Raw genomic sequence first — 12599 nt, 5'->3', positions numbered from 1 at the left:
ATAATGGTCAGCAAAACAGAGCTATTTTGGTACCAAGTAAGGCTGCAAAATCTTCCTCATCAGCAAAATTGAAAGGAGAGGCAAGGAAAAAGCTTTTATGTTTGCAATTAAATGGGTCTCCTTTGATATTTAATAGTAAAAAAAAAACAAAAAACAAAGCCTTTTGTTGATTTAAAACAATCTGTAATTTAAGGAAAAAGACAATTCACATGGAAAAATATCTTAAATTTTGCTTTATTGCTATGAAGATACACTTAGTGCAAAAAAGTTAACATATATTCTTCACAGGGGAAGACCTTCATATTATTTTTGGCCCTTCTTTTCTTGAGTGGAAATACCCGGAATATTGTTCATTTGTTTGTTTTTACTTTATCACAAAAAAGAAAAAATGAAGATCATAACATAGGTTTCATTTTTGGGGGGTTAATATTGTGTTTTTTATTTTAAGGAATTGAAATTCAGTACCTATTCTCTTTATTTACCATTTAACAAAAATTTTTATTTACTACATGCAAGACACAGCCCTCAGCTCTGAGGATCCAGTGACCTACAAGAGAAAGTGTCTTGTCTTCATCAAGCTTATATTCTAGGGGACCTTCTCCCATCCTGATAACTATGATCCATGTTTTATTGTAATTCTTGGTGACACATTAGTAAAATGACCTGGCTTCTCTATGTATTCTGACCTGCTCTACCTACACGGAGTAGGGCATACACACAAACATACACACACATTTATTCCATATGCAAGCATATTTTGAGTTCAATTCAAATTCAACCGAGCGAGTATTTATTAAGGCCCAATTCTGTAACAGACACCAGCCTGGAGTTTGGATGAGTTAGATCAAGTCTGAGTGAGTTAGACCATGTCTTTCCCTCAAGGAGCTCACAACTGGGGAAAACGCTGATGCACAACCCTGAAGTTTAGAAGCTACTTCCGCTCGCTGGGCAAACATTTGACTCAGACGATAAGGGACGGAGAGGATTTGAGTGTGTGGAGGAAAGGGTGTTTCAGGGCCACCACTGTGGTCCTGCTGCATTGGCATCTCCTGGGAGCTTTTCAGTAATGCAGAATCCCTGGCCTCCACTGACCTCCTAAGTCTTCTGAGTCTTAACAAGATTCCCGGGTGATTTGTAGGCACATGAAAGTTTGGGAAGCTCTGGGTTAGAACACAGAGGATGAGGCATGTGGGGTCTGAAGGTAGTGCCTGGGGCCAGCGAGGCCACAGCACACAGCAGGTGTGAGTGACTGCCAGGTGCACAGAGTGTGAGAAAAGATTATAGTGGAGTCAGCGTAGAAATCTCCAGTCAGACTAGGGCATGAGCAAATTCCAGTTATCAATGCTTCCCTGGGCACAAGCACACTCTTCCTCTTCTAGGTTATTATTGTAATCTTGTGTATTTTTCGTTGGTAGTGTTTACTGCCCTAAGTTATCATTACTTGTTTATGTATCCGTCCTCCTCCTGCCCTTCCCCCAACTGCATGGCAGATATTTTCAAGCAGAACCTATTCATCTTGTGTCCCTTGAGCCATGTTTTCAGAAATGATTGAACTGACCTAGTAAGTTCTAGCTATGCCATCATTAAGAGGAGGCCATAGCTTATTCCCAAATTATGTACAGTTCAAAATTGTAGTTAGACAAAGCTGTCAAACATATATTTATTTGTTTGTTTGCTTACCTACTTAGTTATTCAATACTGATTTTACAGAATTCCCGGCATTTCCTGCCTTCCCTTCCTGGTACTTGCGATTTTTCTTTTCTCCTGTCTCTCAGCCTCTCTGTCCCTTTGCCCATCTTACTGCTCTGGCCAAAGTGTTTGGTTGTTGATTAGGTCATCAGCAACATTCTCTGCATATGGATCACCTTCTCAACAGAAAGATTTCTACTTCCACTGACACCTTAAAAATATTAGTAGCAATGAATGGCAGAGGATGGTGGGGAGAATGGCTAGCCGGTGTAGGAGGAGTTAAGGCTCACTGAGTGCTTCCTAAGAAATGAGTTCTGATCCAGAACAAGAAGTGGAATTCACAGAGGGAGAACCAGGGCGAGGGTGTTCCATAAAGACAGAGTGAGTGAAAATGTCAGAGAGGAATGCTTTATAACACATTGTTGGTGATAATTCATCTGGACTGTAATGAGTGTCAAATAAATAAACAGTTTTTTATTGAGTCCATGTGAAGGAGATGAGGTAGAGACATTAAGAGAGATGGAGTCATAAAATGGTTTGCATGCCAGGCTGATGGAGTTGGACTTGATTCTGTAGGCAGTGGGTAGACTTTGAAAGTTTTGAGCAGGCAAGTGATGTGTATGGAGTGGCAAATTAGAAAGCTAAATCTAGCTATCATGTAAAGGGCACACTGAGAGGTAAAAGCTGAAGGTAAAAGGTAATGACCTCCATCAACAACAACAGTGCTCTAGTGGACTGTGATAGAGGTCCAGGCAGGGTGACCAGGACATTGGGAGGTCCAGGCAGGGTGACCGGGGCATTAGGAGGTCCAGGCAGGGTGACCGGGGCATTGGGAGAAAATGACTTATTAGAGAAATAACACTGAGGATTAAGCCAGTGTGCCTCCAAGTTCTGTTGGTGTCTCCTCTCAAAATATCTCTAAAATCCAACTACTTCTTTCCATCTTCACTCCCATGCACACCAATCTGGGCAACTGCAGTAGCATCCTAAAAAGCTGTGTACTCTCATGCTACTGCTACCCACCAGCCCTTTCTACAAAATACTGCCAGACTGACCTTTTAAAGACACAAACCAGAATATTGCCTTTCTCCAGCTTGAAATTCTTCAGTGGCTCCATTTACATGATAACAGAATGCAAAGTCTGTAACCTGGCCCCAGAGGATTCAGCCCTGTTTCTGTCTCCATTTCCAGCACAAGCCATTCTTTCCCCTACTCTCTGGGCTCCAGCAACACCAACTTGTTTTCATTTTCTTGGACTAGTTATGCTTTTCCAAACACAAAATCTTGTCATAAACTAGTCCCATTCTTTGAAATTCTCTCTTCTTTATCATTTGTCAGAATAACTTCTACTTATCCTATACACTGAGATTTATATTGCAAGCAAGCCCTTTGGTCATAGTTTACACCAGTAGTACTTTGAAAGCCCCTAAAAATAATTAGGAAATTGAATAATGCCAACATTTCAAGAAAGGGGAATACTCTTAAGTTTTGTTATAAAAATCCATCCCACATTTAAAAAAAATTGTGTTTATTTATTTTTGACGGAGAGAGACAGAGCATGAGTGGTGGACAGGCAGAAAGAGGCACGGAATCTGAGGTGGCTCCAGGGTCTGAGCTGTCAGCACAGAGCCTGAGGCGGGCCTCAAACTCACAGACTCTGAGATCTTGACCTGAGCCAAAGTCAGGGGCTTTACTGACTGAGCCAACCAGGCACCCCCATCCCACATTTTAAAACTTTTTTTAATGTTTATTTATTTTTAAGACAGAGCATAAGCAGGGGAGAGCAGAGAGAAGGGGGGACAGATGATCCAAAGAGTCTGAAATCTGACAGCACAGACCCTGATGAGGGGTTCAAACTCTCAAACTGCAAGATCATGACCTGAGCTGAAGTTAAGAGTCAGTTGTGGGGCACCTGGGTGGCTCAGTCAGTTAAGCATCTGACTTTGGCTCAGGTCATTGTCTTGCAGTTGCATGAGTTTGAGCCCTGTGTCGGGCTCTGGGCTGACATCTCAAAGTCTGGAGCCTGCTTTGGATTCTGTGTCTCCCTGTCTCTCTCTGTCCCTCCCCTCCCCCACTTGTTCTCTCTCTCTCTCTCTCTCTCTCAAAAATTAAAAAAAAAAAAATTAAAATTATTTACGAGTCAGATGCTTAACTGAGCCACGCAGGCACCACAACTATTTTTGAAATTATAGTAAAATATACATTTTACTATAAAATAGTAAAAAATGTACTATTGTAGCCATTTTAAGAATATAATTCAGGAGCATGGAGTATAGTCACATTGTTGGGCAACCATCATCACTATCCACCTTCAAAACTTCTTCTTCTTTCCAAACTGAAACTGTACCTATTAAAAAACAAAACAAAACAAAACAAAAAACCTCTCTACTCCTTGCTCATCCAAGGCTCAATCTCTGAATTTGAGTGCTCTAGATATCTCAATAAGTGGCATCAAACAGTACTTGTCTTTTTGTGACTGGCTTATTTCACAAAATAATGGCTTATTTCACTGAATAATGTCTTCAGTATTCACTAGTGTTGTAGCATGCATCCAAATTCCCTTCCTTTTTAAAGTTGAATGATATTTCACTATATGTGTATACCACATTTTGTTTATCCATTTATCCATCAATGAGCATTTGGGTTGTTTCTATGTTTTGGCTATTGTGTTTTGGATAACACTATTTTGAGCATGGGCATACAAATACATGTCAGAATCCTTGCTTTTAATTATTTAGGGCATATGCCCAGAAGTGGAATTGCTGGATCATATGGTAACTCTGCACTTAATTTTCTAAGGAAACGCCATACTGTTTTCCACAGTGGCTGCACCATCTGCCATCCCCACCAGAAATGCACAAGGATTCCAATTTCTCTACATCTTCATCCACAACTTATTATTTTCTGTTTGTTTGTTTGTTTGTTTGTTAATGGTAGCAATCCTAATCGGTGTGTAGTCGATACTTCATTTTATAAACAGTTATAGATTCAGGTATTAGAAGGCCTATAATCTCATTTAGTCTCAGTCTTTAGTCTCAGTCTCTTACATTATTAAGAGGGCTGAAACCAGCAAGTTAAGTGACCATGACCCAGGTCAGAATAGGGAGAAAACCAACTCTCCTGATTTCCAATGTTTCATAGAGCCTCTGGAAATTGGGGAATCAAAAGTGTTTAGCATCAGAGTAAAGGGTACATCAGGGCTGAAATCAAATCAAATATGGGATTGAGAGGTAAAATTCTTATCTGGTACTTCCCTGAATTCTTATGAGGCTAGAACAACATTGGAAAAGTTGGTGACCCTCCCAGACCCTCAGTTTCCTCATCTATAAAATGGGGATAATAAAACTTGCCTTGCAAAAATATTGAAAAGATTAAAAGTATTCAGCATCCCACTTGGCCCTGACACTGTGAAGGGACTGAACAAAACTCTCATTTTTCCCTCAACTGCCAATATCCAATGTAATAGCAGGCACTTGTTAGGTGCTAAACCAAGGCTTGCTAACTTGACTTGCTTTAACAAGAAGCAGGGTCTAAAACTGCCTTAGGCTTAGTTTTATTCTGGTAATTTCTTTCCAATTTCAGGTGGGTTCCAACAAAAGGTCAGAGGAACAACAGAAGCAGATGGCCTTCCTGAAGCGCCTGCCAGAGGAATTCGTTGTGTGTCTTGGGGGTGACGTCTCCACCCATCACACAGCTCAGAGGCTCAAGGGCAGATCCCCAACATTGTCCATGTCCCTTCCTGAGCACTCCCTGGTGCAGACTACAAGTCTGACAAGGAAAATGTGCTGTGATCATCACAAGGGGAGAAAGCAGCTGCTCTAAGGTGGAGTCTATTGTCAAGGCTCTCCTGGTAACAAAAAGAGGAAAAGGCCTATCAAAGCATTTCCTGCCCACAGGAGCCATGTGCTTCCATTAATTCTTCTCCCCAGTCAGTCTGTCTCCCTCAGGCTAATGTCTCTCCATGTCGACCATCCCAGAGAACAGAACAGGCATTTTTAGCACTTAATTTTACACCCGTTCCAAACTGTGGTTTTTAACGAGAAAGACTAGCTTGGATGTTCCGTGATGTGTACATACACATTTTCGTAGGGAATGAAAGAGTGTGGTTGGGGCAGCTAGGATTTTTCAGAATTCTGCCCATACCTGTCAACTGCTTTGGCAACAAGGAGGTGAAGTTGCTGCCTTCCTGCACTATTGAGGGATTCGAAAAAAACAATGAATATTCTCTTGAGTGTGACATTGGTAAAATTTACACTTTATGGAAGAGATTAGCTAGCCATGGGAGTCAGTGGAAAAATATTCCCAAATGAATGACTAAGTTTTGTGAACCAATTCACTAGCCATGAGAGTAATTAAAAAAAAAAATCTTAATAAGTGAGTGCGTTTTGCAGACTGATCTGGATTTAATCTCAGGGAAGCAGGCCTGGTGTGTGACTCTTATGATTAGGTAATGTCTAGTTTCTTATACTGCACCCCTCTTCTGGAAAGGGTAATGTTATAAAGAAGGTGAGTGGTGAGCATGGTGTGTACAAATAAGGGAGACGGAAAGGTAGAATTTGGCAAATGACTATCTAGCCCTTTCATGGTGAGATCTCTTATGTGCTGATATGGTAGATGCAAAAACCAGTGGAGAAAAATCAAGGTGCCCTAGCCAGCATCCTGCCTGTCACCAGACATGGGAGTGAAGTCATAGTACAACATCTAGCCAATGGATGGCCTGGCAACTGACCACAGATGTATGAGAGAACCTACCAGAGAATGGCTGAGGACAGGCCAGAAGAACCCCCGGGGCTGCCCCACAGAAGCAGGAGCTAAATAGAACTCTTGTCAGTCTAAGTCACTAAGTATGGGGATGGTTTGTTCCATAGCCAAAGCTAAATGTTGCGGTGGTCAGTAAGTAGTAAGAAGTCTCTGCTGTGAGGCTAGTTCTCCAAACCTTAACAAAGATGAAATCGTCCTCAGGACACTCTCCCTTTGTTTTCACTAATCACTTGTCCTCCAGCTTGGCAGTTAAATTTCTCTTATGAATGAATAAGTCGGTAGTCCTTGTTTATATTGTGGACTGCAAACTTAAATAGGATGAGTGAGTCTTTCTGAGTCTCTCAATCTCGATGCCCATGGTATTGAGTCTCTGGTCTTTCTTGGCCGAGGGGCAGTTTTCCACAGTGACACACCCAGCATGTCCCTGTCCCGCCCAAGCTAGCTACCAGCTTTGTGACATTTGTCTAGAATTTTCACAAACCCCTTATGACAGCAACATTGAACTGTTACATCCAAAGAGAAAAAAGATTCAGCTTCTTACATTGGTTTTAAAATAATAAGAAAAAGCTGTAAAAGAATTAAAGTTCACCAAAATAGGTGTGAAATCTAATCAGCAAGATACAAGATCCTGGTCTTGACATCTTTCAAGAATAATGAGGATTCCATTTGCTAGGCTGGGTAATCATGGAAGAATCACATGTGCCCTCTTGATCCCATAAGAAAGGTGAAGGTGCCAGTATCTGTGACATCCAAATGTATGCAGAATAAAAAAATAACACTTGTTTGTGCCTACTCAATGTGACTGATCAATTTAAAGTTAAAAACCAGATACTCAGATTGTTAGTTTGCTACATACTATCCCACATTTACTTGGCTGACTTATTTTAGTCAATTAAATGATTGTTCATTGACATGTTAATATTATCTTAATTGTTGGTATGATATATATATAAATATACATTTTAAATATATATAGAAATGTATAGAAATATATATATATATATATATATATATATATATATATATATATATTTCCCATCGAAATTAGCTAATAAGCAATGGCATTTGATTCCTAAAAACATGTTGCAGGCTTTATTCTGCAAAGGTTCCCACACTTCTCATGCACAGATTATGGAACTCTAAATCTGTTCTATTCATTCTGAATTCCTTGCTATATAAGGTAAGATATATAGAATTACATTTGTGCTCAGCACAGTCTGTTTTCAGTCTGTATTTATCACTTGGAGTTTTTCAACCTTTCTGCTCTCATCCCCTCCTACTTCACACTTACCCAAATGAAATGCCAAAGTTGTGGCAGTGACTGGTTATATACTAGGACTCTGAAGCTAGAAAGAGAATGGAGGAAAACAAGAACTTTTTAGTTTTAGACCATAACCAGAGATACAAAAATTATGTCAAGAACAACATGATCAGCAAACTCAGTTCACAGATGTTCGCAGAACTTGCTCACTTCCACTGAACATTCTGAAGCCATTCATGTATAATGAAAAGTAAACAAAGTGCTTAGTGGCAGAAATGCACCATGGCAGAATGCCTTCCTGACATGACTCTTAACATGAACTGTGGCTTGTGCCAGGGTTCAGTCACTTAACACTAATGGGCCTCTGTTGGCTACTCTCCTTTGAGATGTTAAGGAGACAAAAAGGATGCAGATGATTGCATGTTCATTTCATATATTAATAAGTTGATACATCACATCAAACATTTTATGTTTATGTGAAGTGTGTGCATTCATTCAACAAACATTTAGTAAGTGTCTAACCCATGTTACACTCTGTGGTAGATGCTTTGTAATGTTCAATAATAAGCAAAGCACCATCCCTGTCCCCAAGGATCTTACCCTATAAGTACTTAATTTCTGACCATTTTTACATACATTCTTTTATTTTGTGCTTGTAGCAATCACAAGAAATAAGTACGGAGGTGTTATGAGTTGAATTGTGTCCCCTCTATATTCATATATTAACATCCAAACACCTAGTACCTCAGAGTGTGGCAGTATTTGGAGATCCGGCCTTCCAAGAGGCAGGTAAGTGAAAATAAGGCCATTAGGTGGGGCCCTAATCCAACGTGACTGCTGTTCTCATAAAAGGAGAAGAATAAGACACAGAGAGGGAAGACCCTGTGAAAACACAGAGAAAAGATGGCTATCCACAAGGCAAGGAGACAAGCCACAGAAGAAATCAACCATGCTGACACCTTGAGCTTGAACTTGCAGCTTCTAGAACTGTGAGAAATACATTTCTGTTGTTTAAGGCACCCCATCTGTGGTACTTCGCAATGGCCACCTTAGCAAACTAATACAGGAAAGAGGTATTATCCTTGTTTTATAGATGATTAAGTAAGGCTGATAGAGAGAGTAACCAATTTACTCAAAATTTATGTACCTAACTAATAAATGGCAGAGGCAGGATTAGAAGCCAGCTCTTCCTACACCCTCCACATGGCTCTGTGTCTCTTTCTGTTGTCTACTACACCACACGTTGAATGATCTAGCCATTTGACAGCCAAGACCACTGCTACGAAAAGTTGGGAGAAGCTCTCTTTAGCACACTACCACCTTAGGAAGCTTTCTCCTTTACCAATTTCAGACGTCCTCTAATCCCTGGTTTCAATCTTCCTGTTCTCCCACCCACTCTCCCCTTAAAATTAAAACCACATTATCTCAGTGGAGGATATTTGCTGTTAGGAAGAAAGTGTTTTATTAAGTGCTTGTATGCTAAGTTATCAGTGATTGTTGGTGATTAGTGCTAAACCTTCCTTTTTTAAAGACTAACATTAAAAAGAATAATTTGCCTAAGAAATGATTTCTTCAGGATAGCAGGCAAGTAGTAAATATATTTATGGAGGGGGGCAGGGGGAGAAAGGCCTTCTATTCATTTGGAAAATGTATTATTATTGCTAAGTTTATGTGCCTTATGGAAGTTTAGCTAATGGGGATCAGGGGATTTCTTAGAATTTATGAGCAAAGGGAAAATTATGGTATTTGATTAGATGAGAAAGAATAGAAATAATGTATTACAGGATAAGGTGCTAATCATATCTTGAGTCAACAGTTAGTTTAGTCAAAAATGTATCGAGGTCTGCAATGTTCATGGGGAGACATGGGTGATATAAAATGAGCCACATGGTCACACTGCACACAGTTGGTGACTTTAATCCTAGGTCAGTGGTTCTCAATCTGATTTTGCAGCAAAATCACCTGGGGAGTGTTTTAAGAACAGGAATAGCAAGTGACCAGCCCCAGAAATTCTGAATCATTAAATCCAGGGACCTGGATTTTAAAATGTTCCCCAGGAGGTTCTGATAATAGTAGGTTTGCAAACAACTGCAGGCAGAGCTGTTCTACATTTATCAGTCAGGAAAGGTACTTCTACACAGCACTTATATTTGCTGTGGCTCCCATGGCTTTCCGGGATCTGTGGGATTCTCCAATATTTTTCAATGATAAAGCCTGGGCATAAATAACATGGACAAATTGCAGAAGAATAAGAAGAGAAGGTAGTGACAGGAAGCAGATTTTCTCCTGGCAAAACACATATGTATCAAAGTAGACAAATATCAGACTGAAACTCAAGGAAAGAAATCACAAAGAAGATATGGAAGCATTAGTCTACACACAAGGCAATTATCAAAATTCAAGAGAAATTATACTTTCCTCAACATATGTTCTTACTTGGACATGATTTTTCAGTGAAGGACAGAGTCAATATAGTAAGAAAAACTTTAATGCCAAAAATCAAACCCTCTTTAAGTCTTCTTTAAGAAATGTCGTCAACAGAAGATCCAACTGTAACATAAGAAATGGTCTCCTCAAAAAACTAAAAATAGAACTACCCAACAACCCAGTAATTGCACTACTAGGCATTTATCCAGGGGATACAGGTGTGTTGTTTCGAAGAGACACATGCACCCCCATGTTTATAGAAGCACTATCAACAATAGCCAAAGTATGGAAAGAGCCCAAATGTCCATTGATGGATGAATGGATAAAGAAGATGTGGTAGATATATACAATGGAGTATTACTCGGCAATCAAAAAGAATGAAATATTGCCATTTGCAACTACATGGATGGAACTGGAGGGTATTATGCTCAGTGAAATTAGTCAGTCAGAGAAAGACAAAAATCATATGACTTCACTCATATGAGGACTTTAAGAGACAAAACAGATGAGCATAAGGGAAGGGAAACAAAAATAATATAAAAACAGGGAGGGGGACAAAACAGAAGAGACTCATGGAGAACAGAGGGTTACTGGAGGGGGTGTAGGAGGGAGGATGGGCTAAATGGGTAAGGGACACTAAGGAATCTGCTCCTGAAATCATTGTTGCACTATATGCTAACTAATTTGGATGTAAGTTTTAAAAAATAAAAAAATAAAATTAATAAAAAAGAAAGAAATGGTCTCCTACATCTGACATTCTCTGCAATTAACTGTGGAACTTTGTAAGAACACCCATTACTGGGCCCAATGCCCAGAGTTATTGGGAACAGGAATCTGTATCTTTAAAATGCTATAGATGAGAGGCACCTGGGTGACTCAGTCAGTGAAGTATCCAACTTCAGCACAGACCATGATCTCTCAGTTCATGAGTTCAAGCCCTGCGTCCGGCTCTGTGCTGACAGCTCAGAGCCTGGAACCTGCTTCAGATTCTGTCTCTCTCTCTCTCTCTCTCTGTCCCTCCCCACCTCACACTCTTGTCTCTCTCTCTATCAAAAATGAATAAACATTAAAAAAATTTTAAATGCTATAGGTGATTGTGATTCTCACCAACAGTGGAGGCTGTCTCAGTGACTCCTTCATTGCATGGATGTGGAAGAGATAGTCAACTATCACCAGCTGGCCCAGCATGGGCACCCACAACCAAAGAAGAGGTAGGCTCTTCAAAAACATAGATGGATCCACCGAAAGTTATTTTCCTCACATTCTGCCTTCGGAACCATGATTAATGATCAAAACTTTTTAATTACCCTTTTGTTTGATTTAAGAGAAATTCCTGCCACACATAGAATACCATTTGATCCAGAAGGAAGTCCTACCATGTAAGGCATTAGAGTTATTATTTCCCATTTATGTCAAATCTGAAATCTGGAAGAGGTCACAAACATGGTCCAGTCAGATCTAAGTTTTTTCCCCTTACAGATGAAATCCAGAGATGGAAAATAAATTTGCTTAAGGCACAGTTGTGAAAAACCCCAGAACCTCTGCCTCAGTCTGGTGGTGTTGACTCAACACCATGCTGCTGCCCGCAGACGAGGAAATAAAGGCTCAAGAACACAAACTGACTGTAAATGGTATTTGTATGTGTGTGTGTGTACATATGTGCACGTGTGTATGTGTGTATATATGTGTATTTGTGTGTGCATGCGTGTATATATGTGTATTTGTGTGTGCATGTGTGTATATATGTGTATTTGTGTGCATGTGTGTATATATGTGTATTTATGTGTGTATATGCGTGCATATGTGTATATGTATGTGTGTATGCATACATGTCAATGTGTGCATGTATGTGTGAATGTGTGTTTATGCATGTGTATGTACGTGCACACATATGCACACAGAGAGCCAATGTTCATAAGGGGGAGGGAGGAGAAAGGTGGCTACAACAAAACTCTTTGACTCCTCAACAAAAGTATTTCTGACTTTTTTGAACCACTGATAAACCATATTGGAACAGGATGTCTATTTCCAAAATTCTTTAAGACGGTTTTGCTAATACATAACCAACCAAACCACTGTCAATGGGTACATACATTAAAATAGAACACATTTGTGTATATCAGTAATAAACACTTAAAATATCTGGAAACTTTGTAGGAAAGTTATGTAAGTGAAGAGAGAACTTAGTAGCCATTTCTTTATAATATCTGTTAAACCATAAGACTGTTATAAGGTCAAACATAGTTTAAAAATTTAATTAGGGAGGGGCGCCTAAGTGGCTCAGTCAGTTAAGCAGCCGACTTTGGCTCAGGTCATGATCTCACAGTTAGTGAGTTCCAGCCCTGCATCAGGCTCTGTGCTGACAGCTCGGAGCCTGGAGCCTACTTCAGATTCTGTATCTCCCTTTGTCTCTGCTCCTTCCCCGCTTGCACTCTGTCCCTCTCTCTTTAAAAAATAAACA

General features: G+C 39.9%; 1 long non-coding RNA gene across 1 annotated transcript; it reads right to left on the bottom strand.

The window, feature by feature from the left end:
• Positions 1–5226: 5226 nt before the first annotated feature.
• Positions 5227–6859, bottom strand: LOC125924006 (uncharacterized). The gene is made up of 2 exons (XR_007458216.1): positions 6626–6859; positions 5227–5536 (listed from the first exon to the last, which is right to left on the bottom strand). It is a non-coding gene; the product is annotated as an uncharacterized LOC125924006 (long non-coding RNA).
• Positions 6860–12599: the final 5740 nt, after the last annotated feature.

The sequence above is a fragment of the Panthera uncia genome, chromosome B1, assembly GCF_023721935.1.
Source record: "Panthera uncia isolate 11264 chromosome B1, Puncia_PCG_1.0, whole genome shotgun sequence".
Classification (NCBI taxonomy): Eukaryota; Metazoa; Chordata; class Mammalia; order Carnivora; family Felidae; genus Panthera; species Panthera uncia.
The sequence above is the reverse complement of the archived record's forward strand: the minus strand, read 5'-3'. Positions and strand labels throughout refer to the sequence as shown.